The following is a 9,559-nucleotide window of genomic DNA, read 5'->3' on the forward strand; positions in this document are numbered from 1 at the left end:
TGACTCCGAGAGGATGGGGACAGACTAGATGGCTTTCACTCCAAGACAGACTGGGTGCAGTCTGATCGGGATCGCCCCTCCCAGGCGTGCGGGGCCGTCTCCCCCTTCCCGGCTGCGCCCTCCAGCCCTGCGCGCAACCCGCGTGGCTCAACTCCATGGGGCGAGGCAAGGACCCACGCTGAGCTGGGAAGGACAGGTGGCAAGCCCCCGGGCCGGGGGTAAGCACCCACCGGGGAGAGGGGTTTGGAATGAACTAATCGAAGAAAGTCGGGAGTAGGAGGGTACTGCAAAACAAGGCCGAGACTATGGCGTGTCCTGGAAGGTCTCTCCTTGGAAGTCCCGGAGCCCCTCGGACCTGCCGCTTTCTGTCCCTCTTCGCCCCCGCAGCGTTCTCTGCGCTCCACAGGAGGGCACACCGCGGCGCCGCCTCTGCGCTCCCGGATCTGGCGCAGCGCAAGGCCTGGGCACCCAGCCTCAGCCACCCTCCCGGACCTGGAGCCCGCGCATCGGTCTCCGGAGCTGGCTGTCCCCTGTCCCCACGAATCCCCCCGGAAATCCTCACCGGGGGCTGCGGAGCTCTGCCTTCCTTCCTCAGCTTCCAGCCTCCCGTCTCCTGTGTGTTTCCAAATCTGCCCTCTCTCTCCTAGCGAATTCCAGCTCCCCGTAGGCCCTCTCTCATTTCTCCCACCTCTTTCTCTCCTCTGCTTGAATTTGACTCCAGTAGCCCCAAAACAGGATTTGCACCAAAGCTGCTACACCAAATTTAGATCTCCCCACGCCCCGGCGTTTTGTTTTTTAATTGCATTAACTAAGTATACACTTTGCAGGCTGCTAGGCGATTTGCAAGGAGATAATGTTTCCACAACCCTCCTCTCCACTTGGCTGCAGTCAAGGGCTTCTCAGGGCATCTTCAGAAAACGAAAAGTTGGACTACATGTAAAATGGTTTACCAGGGTCCCCTGAATTGAGAACACGTGGGAGGATTTATTGGGACTCTGTTGCAAGTTTTCTCCAAATGAGAGGAAGTTTGGCTAATCGCCCCTTTGCTTTAAAAAAAAATTCACCTTTTGATGTTTCAAAAAAGATTTGCAAACACACAGCAGGACACTGACATGCTGCTGTGGCTCAACCCAGGAGTATTATATCCAAACCCACCTGGGGAAGGTATGAACATGTTTAATCCAGATCCACCAGATTCATTATAATAGGATCCCCAAAATAGGACAGTATGGAAAGTCTGTCTGTCATGACTGGCAACCCACGCCCACCACCACCTTGTGAGTCCTACAAACACAAGCATTGGTATGTGAGAGCTAATGAGAACTGACATTTATTCAGTGCCTGCAACATACCCACTGAGCTTGCTTTTTCTAAAAGCAGCTCCTCAAGGAAGCTTAGAGCAGTGCCCAGCATATAGCAGGCAGTGTGGAATTGTTTGCTGAACCATTGAGTGACTGGTCTGTAACTCTCTTTCCCTTAGGGAATAGTTCCAGGCCCACACAACAGAGGGAGAGATGAGCCCCAAAGCAATTAAACCAGTTGCCCAAGTACTCCAGGAAATGAGTGCCAGAACTGGCATTTGACCCATGAAATTTGAGTCCAGAAACTGCCCTCTAGCTACCACATAAAATAGGCATCCAAACTCTGTCTGCCTCCTATAATGTGTTTATGTTTTCGTCTGTCTACCTGCACTGAGATGTAAACTGTGTAATGGAGAGGGTCTTGACTCCCATAACATGTCCCCCAGCCCCCAGAACCCAGGCATACCGGTCCACAGCTGTGCCGTCCACCCCTTCAGGCAACTCCAGGGATGTGAGCCTTTTGGGTTGCATGCAGAGCTGGAGGGCACAGCCCTGGAGTACAGTGCTAGGCATGGTAAACACTCAAAAATATGCATGGTCTGTATTAATTAATTAGACTATTTTATGCAAGACTCTGTCTTAAACCAAGAGAGGAAAGGAACACTTAGGGCACGGGTAATGGAGTTTCTTCTGGCATTATGTATATAAAGGGTGAGAGTTTTTTATATACTAAATCAGAAATGGAAAGGGACCCTGCAGCAGGCTTTCCATGGTCCAGGAAGCTGTGGCTCAGAGGTTAAGACCTTTATCGGAGATTACATGGCCAGCAATGGTCCCGCCACGGCTGGATTTAGATGCCTGACTCCTAACCCAGGGCTCTTCCTCCACTCTGCCCAACTCCGCCTCAGCAGGCATTAGGACAGAGTTTAACCAGGGACAGGGGAGAACAGCAGGTCACAGACATCTTTCTGCAAGGGTTGGGAGTTTTAAGGAAGTATAAATTTGATTTTAAAAATAATTCAGAAAAAAGAGACAAAATCTGGACAGAAAAGTCCATTTCAGAATCTGCTTCCAACCTCTGTAAAATATTGCGTGTCACCTGGACATTTGACTCCTGTCCTCAGAGGAGACTCACTGTGGCTGCTGCTCCTCGCTTTAATTAACAGAGACTGCCCCCTGTTTGTGTCAAGAAGAGTGCAAAGCTTGTGCTTGGGAAAGAAGCAGAGAGCCACCCTGCGTGGCTTATGTGCCAACGATTCTAAACCGTAAACCTCCTATCCCCCCATGAGCTGTCCCCAAACCAGATTCCCTTCCTGCTCCTGTGTCTCCTGTCTGCTGTAGCGGCCACCTCTCCCTGGAATATTGCCCCAGCCTGTTTCCCAGGCCTTTGAAAAATATTAAAAAGAGAGAAGAATCCTCTGGGTTCATTTAACTCTGCAAAGAAAAATGTCAGTTTCCTCCCAGCACATCAAGTCAGTAAATACAGTTACTACCATGGGTGGGTACTCATTGGGAACATGTGAGTGAGAAAGCATTTCTTTCAGGGATTCTAGGGGGTAGGGGTAGGGGTTATAAATGACCTAATTGGAACACCTGGCAGACTCACAGAAGATAAAAAATCATCATCAATGTCCCTCCCACCATGACCCAAATGAATTCATGCAAATGAACTGATATTAAAATGCAGCTCTTAATGAAAGTACTTTCTATGAAAGAGAGGATGACATTATTATTTACAACACGGGCACTTTTCATATCTAAAGAAGAATCTCATTTGCTCTTGCCTTAATTATGTCAACTGCAGTACACACAGCAACAAGAATGCAGTTGTACTCCCTAAGAATTAGAGAAGGGAACCATGTATGAATAACAAAGGATGTTAGCTTACCAGGACATTGCAACTGCTGTCCTTAAACAACTCAACAAATTGCATTATATGTGCTCTGGTCCTCACCGGAATGAGTGGTTTGTTAATTGCCCTCATCAGGTGGCTTTTAGGGTTTCAAAGAGGTTTTTAAGCAACTGTTAGCCTTGAGGAGAAAAAAAAAAAAAAAAAAAAACAGGTGAAACAGAAGTGAAATATAGCTAGCACTTTGCCAGTTTCAAGCAACAAGCTGATTTGATGTATTTTATTCTCTCCTGAAGAGATGAGGGAATCCTTGTAGAAGTGAGCTAGGTCTGGATCCGGTGGGTGCAGTGGCTCACGCCTGTAATCCCAGCTCTTTGGGAGGCCTCCGTGGGCGGATCATGAGGTCAGAAGTTCAAAAGTAGCCTGGCCAATCTGGTGAAACCCCGTCTCTACTAAAAATACAACAATTAGCCGGGCCTAATTGGTGGTGCACGCCTATAGTCCCAGCTGCTTGGGAGGCTGACGCAGAAGAAGGGCTTAAACCGAGAAGTGGAGGTTGCACTGGGCCAAGATCACCCACTGCACTCCAGCCTGGGCGACAGAGTGAGACTCCATCTCAAAAAAAAAAAAAAAAAAAGTCGTTCTGAAGTATGGCTCCCCGGGTCTGGTGGTGGTAGGTAAGATGATTTTTGCTGGCATCCCAGCAAAGATCTTTGTTACATTAATAGTTTTACAGGTATTTCAATGTGTATTAGAAAATAATAATGCATCCAACGTGGGCTGACTGGCATAAACGTTTAAGGTATATAGTTAACTATTTTAAGCATATTAAGTCAATTTCAGAAAAAGACGGTATAGTATTTACAAATAAAGAAAACAATGTGAAGTGTCTGGTACTAAAAACTGAAGCTTAGGAAGCACAGGCTTTGGTCTTTCCTCCATCCACAGTTTCCCAATCTCAGGACTGTAGACATTTTGGACTGGCTAATTCTGGGTTGGGAGTGGTGGGTGGTGAAGCACTACTCCCTGGAAAATTGCCCCAGCCTGTTGAAAAATATTCCTGAGCCTTTGAAAAATATTAAAAGGACAGAAGAGTCATCTGGGTTCATTTTGCTCTGTAAAGAAAAACGTGTATTTCCTCTGAACATGTCAAGTTGGTAAATACAGTCACTCCCATAGGTAGGTGCTTATTGGGAACATGCTCCTGTATGAAACACGTGAGTGAGAAAGTCTTGTGCTTTCTTATTCATTGTAGGACATTTAACAGCATCTGCGGACTCTACCCACTAGATGCCAGAAGCACCCCCTGGTTGTGACAACCAAAAATGTTGATGGACATTGCCAAATGTTCCCGCAGGGGCAACATTGATTGAAACCCACTGAGTCATGGCTGTGTTTAATTCTGGCTGTTTCTCATAGGATGTCTATGAATTTGAATAACTCCGTCTCTCCAAGCCTTAGTTTTCTCATCTGGAAAATGGGAATAAGAAGGGTGCCTGGGCCGGGCGCAGTGGCTCAAGCCTGTAATCCCAGCATTTTGGGAGGCCGAGGTGGGTGGATCACGAGGTCAAGAGATCGAGACCATCCTGGTCAACATGGTGAAACCCCGTCTCTACTAAAAATACAAAACATTAGCTGGGCATAGTGGCGCGTGCCTGTAATCCCAGCTACTCAGGAGGCTGAGGCAGGAGAATTGCCTGAACCCAGGAGGCGGAGGTTGCGGTGAGCCGAGATCGCGCCATTGCACTCCAGCCTGGGTAACATGAGTGAAACTCCGTCTCAAAAAAAAAAAAAAAAAAAAAGAAGGGTGCCTGTACCCAGGAATGTTACAGATGGTTGATACTTTGTATAAAGTGTGTGGCCAGTAAATAGGACCTCAGCAGTGCTTAATAAATGGTCATTCTTACTCTGGTAAATCTGAAGGATGATACGATAGGCAACGCACTGATGTTCAGGAAGATAGATGACTGAGACAAGGGTTTTGCTCTCCATGGTCTCAAAATCTTTAGGGGAAGACGAACTATAGAGGCAGAGAAGGCTTTAGGGGCACGGAACCTGTGCAGTGCCACAGTTCTCCATGCTCTAAAGGGCCCCATGCTTGGTTCAATGCTCTGCACTGGGACAAATCATTTAGACTAATGTACTGAGCACCACCAATATTGTAGCTGGTCTGGTAAATAGGTGATGCACCTCCAGCAGAAATAGGGGTTAAGGTTACAGGAACTTAGAAGAGGATATTTAGCTCCACTTACACATTTGAGAAGTCGTAAATACATGTAAGCATTTTCAGAAGCAGCAGGAAGAATTTTGGTAAACACTCTTCAAAAGCGGTTCTTGGGCCGGGCACAGTGCCTCACGCCTATAATCCCAGAACTTTGAAAGGCTGAGGCTGGAGGGTCACCTGAGGTCAGGAGCTCGAGACCATCCTGGCCAACATGGTGAAACCCCGTCTCTACTAAAAATTCAAAAATTAGCCAGGTGTGGTGGCGGGCGCCTGTAATTTCAGCTAGTTGGGAGGCTGAAGCAGGAGAATTGCTTGAACTTGGAAGGCAGAGGTTGCAGTGAGCTTAGATTTAAAAAAAAAAAAGAAAAAATCCATTCTCAAATGCTAGAACAATTCCAATATGAGTTGAAGGTTTCTATGGTTCATAGAAAATTGAGAAAAAACAGGCTGATAAAATCTGTTAACACCTTTTAAATTTGTTGGACATTGTATTAGTGTCATAATTTACTTTCTGAAATAATGTGGGAGTTAGTAAATGTTCGTTTTGTGTTTATGAGGGATCTGTGTGTGGTATTAAAAAAAAATTCTTACCAGGGAAAAATTAGCAAACCTATTAACTGGAGTTAAATGACATCAATTTTTGGTCATTTTATTAAAGGTGAAATTCAAGTCTGTGAGCACTAATTTAAGAGCTTCACAGTAGCTTTTGTTTACAAATAAAGTAGTAAGTTGAAGCAATTATCTAAATAATTTAATCCCTTCCAACTGTGCTATGAAACCAAAATAGGTTTTGGGATCATGCATTTTCCAGCTAACTACATTTATTAAAATAACTTAGTGTATCCCCAGGAATCAGTGGAGACTAGATGAAAACCCCACAGTTGTTTACTCCCCAGATCCCCATTCTTTCTGGTCAAACTCCTATAAATACAGAATGCATCAGTTAGTTCTTACCATATAGCAAATCACCCCAAAGCTTCCTGGCTCACAACAACCATTTTTATTTAATTAACAGTTCTGCGGGCTGGCCGCTAATGTTGGTCTCAGCTGGGTGATCCTGATCTTGGATGGGCTCACTCATGCATTTGCTGTTATAGCAGGTCAGCTGTGTCCTGGTTCACCTGAAATAGGTTTCAGCTGGGACAGTTCTTCTCCACTCCATGAGGTCTCACCCTCCCTCAGGCTAGCCCAACCTTTTTTGCACAGTGGCTTGGCAGGTCCTAAGAAAGCAGGAAGAAACACACAAGTCCCATTGAGACTTGATGTCAGAACACACACCCCATCACTTCTGCTACATTTTATTTGCCAAATCAAGCCATACAGCCAATCCGGATTCAAAGGGTAGAGAAATAGACTTCTCTTGATAGTCACAAAGTTATACTAAAAATTGGGGCATGTGTATGTGTGATGTGTGAATGACTGCAGCCTATTTTTTATATCAGTTTACCATACAGCTTAAATCTCATTACTACTGTGGGAAGTAAAAAAGTTCCTCTTCATAGTTTCCTTTCTCGTTAAAGAATAAGTTTACTACTAAGTCTTTGTTAAGCACTGTCCTATGTAGCTGTTAAACATGCCATCCTTCCAGGCACATAGTATATTTTATGTCCCTGTACTTTAATCGAAATATCTGTCCTGAACATGCTCACACAAGCATGTCCCAGCTCACAACCTATGCCCCTTACCTGTTTAAAACAGTTGTAAATTATTAGCCAAACAGGTTGTGAGGTCTCACTCCAAACAATGGAGATCAGACACAGCAGTAAGGACAATCCCAAATGTGTAAGGAATAAATTTGTCTGCTTTTCCTTTGTTCATTGTACTCTCGTGGCAAGATGGCTAGCAAGGGTACCCTCCCTGCAGCGCAGGAAGTAAAAATTGCTTTGCTGAGAGATCCTTTGTCTCAGTGCTGATTTTTCTTTGTGGCACGGAGCATCTGTTTCCAACACTACCAACCACAGTCCAGTGAAAGTCTCCATATCGCCAAGGCTGCCCAACCAACAATATTCAGAGGATTGATTAGTATGCAACCAGCCTTTGCCTCAAGAGACAACATGTAATAGATGCTATGATTCGAAGACAGCATCCTATTGGAATCAGGGGAGAGTTTAATACATTTAATACAACCTGGGGGTCAGGAAGGTAGAGTGGCATGCTGGATAACAGTCTCCCCTCCCCAAGAAATCCAGACCCTAATCCCTAGAACCTGAAACGTATTACCTGGCAAAAGGGACTTTGCAGATTCAGAAGTTGGTACACATGAATTCTACTGCAACCAAACAATGAACAGTTCTATAGAGCTGGGCAAAGGCAGCTGGGACATGTAGCTTTGTTGTGTGTTTTTTGGTTTGGCGGTTTTGTTTGTTTTGAGACAGAGTCTTGCCCTGTCACCCAGATGGGAGTGCAGTGGCATGATCTCAGCTCACTGCAACCTCCAACTATTGGATTCAAGCCATTCTCCTGCCTCAGCCTCCCAAGTAGCTGTGATTACAGGCGCATACCACCATGCCAAGCTAATTTTTGTATTTTTAGTAGAGACAGGGTTTCACCATATTGGCCAGGCTGGCTTAAACTCCTGACCTCGTGATCTGCCCACCTCAGCCTCCCAAAGTGCTGGGATTACAGGCATGAGCCACCATGCCCAGCTAACATGTAGTTTTCCCGTGTGCTCAGAGAAGGAAGAGGATTGGCGACTCTGTAACCAGCCCTTGCCTTGCGACAATCGTAAGACATGATCGAGGATAGCATTCTGTTGGAACCAGCAGGAGAGTTTAATACGTGTAATACAAGCTGGACATCAGGAAGGTGGTGGTAGGCTGGAGCAACATAATGGTCCCCCAAGATATTCAGGTTCTAATCCCTGGAACTTGGAACCTGAAACCTATTACCTAGTAAATGCAACTTTGCAGACACAGTTACACTAAATCTGGAGATTAGAAAAATATCCTGGATCATCCAAGTTGGCCCTAAATGTAATCACAAATGTTCTTATCAAAAGGAGATTGAGGGCAGGCACAGTGGCTCACGCCCATAATCCCATCACTGTGGGAGGCCGAGGCAAGGGGATCACCTGAGGTCAGGAGTTCAAGACCAGCCTAGCCAACATGGTGAAACAGCGCCTCTACTAAAAATACAAAAATTAGCCAGGTGTGGTGGTGTGTGCCTGTAATCCCAGCTACTCAGCTGAGGCAGGAGAATTGCTTGAACCCAGGGGACAGGGGTTGCAGTGAGACGAGATCGCATCACTGCACTGCAGCCTTGGTGACAGAGTGAGACTGTGTCTCCAAAAAAAAAAAAAAAAAAAAAAGATTGGGGAAGATTTGACTTGACTACAGAACAGGAAAAGGAAAGGTGATGATAGGAGCAGATTGGAATGATGTTTCTTGAAGAGGGAGGAAGGGTCCACAAGTCACAAAAGCTGGAAAAGGACATGAAAGGCTAAAAAACAGGTTAAGGAATAGATGCTCCCTTGGAGCCTCCAGAAGGAGTCGGTCAGCTCTGCTGACACTTTGCTTTTAATCCCTTAAGCCTCACTTGGGACTTCTAATCTCCAGCATTGTAAGGGAATAAATTTTGCTTGTTTTAAGACACTTTTATGGTAACTTGCTACAAAAGAAAGAGAAAGTTAGTATAGCAAATGATGCCTAAACTACGTTACCAATAAGGATGACTGTTAATGAGCTAGGTGAAACTCTGAATGAGTTAGGAGGGTGGAGAGGAGATGAAGGTTAAGGCTGAGAGCTAGCCACGGTCCAGATAAATAGAGTTTTGTAGCAGATTTCAATTTTAACCTTAGGGCACAGGAGTAGCACTGAAGCAGATGTGACCTGATGAAGATTTGCTTTTTTTTTTTTTTTTTTGAGACGGAGTCTCACTCTGTCACTCAGGCTAGAATGCAGTGGCATGATCTCGGCTCAGTACAACCTCTGCCTCCCAGGTTCAAGCGGCTCTCCTTCCTCAGCCTTCCAAGTAGCTGGGACAACAGGTGTGTGACACCACGCATGGCTAATTTTTGTGCTTTTAGTAGAGATGGGGTTTCACCATGTTGGCCAGGCTGGTCTCGAACTCATGACCTCAGGCGATCTGCCTGCCTCGGCCTCCCAAAGTGCTCAGATTACAGGTGTGACCACCACGCCCGGCCTTGTTTCTGTCTTTCCTGATTCCATGAATTAGGTTGGTGGTGAA

Source organism: Sapajus apella, unplaced genomic scaffold, assembly GCF_009761245.1.
Source record: "Sapajus apella isolate SASKATOON/1434 unplaced genomic scaffold, GSC_monkey_1.0 scaffold51, whole genome shotgun sequence".
NCBI classification, from domain to species: domain Eukaryota; kingdom Metazoa; phylum Chordata; class Mammalia; order Primates; family Cebidae; genus Sapajus; species Sapajus apella.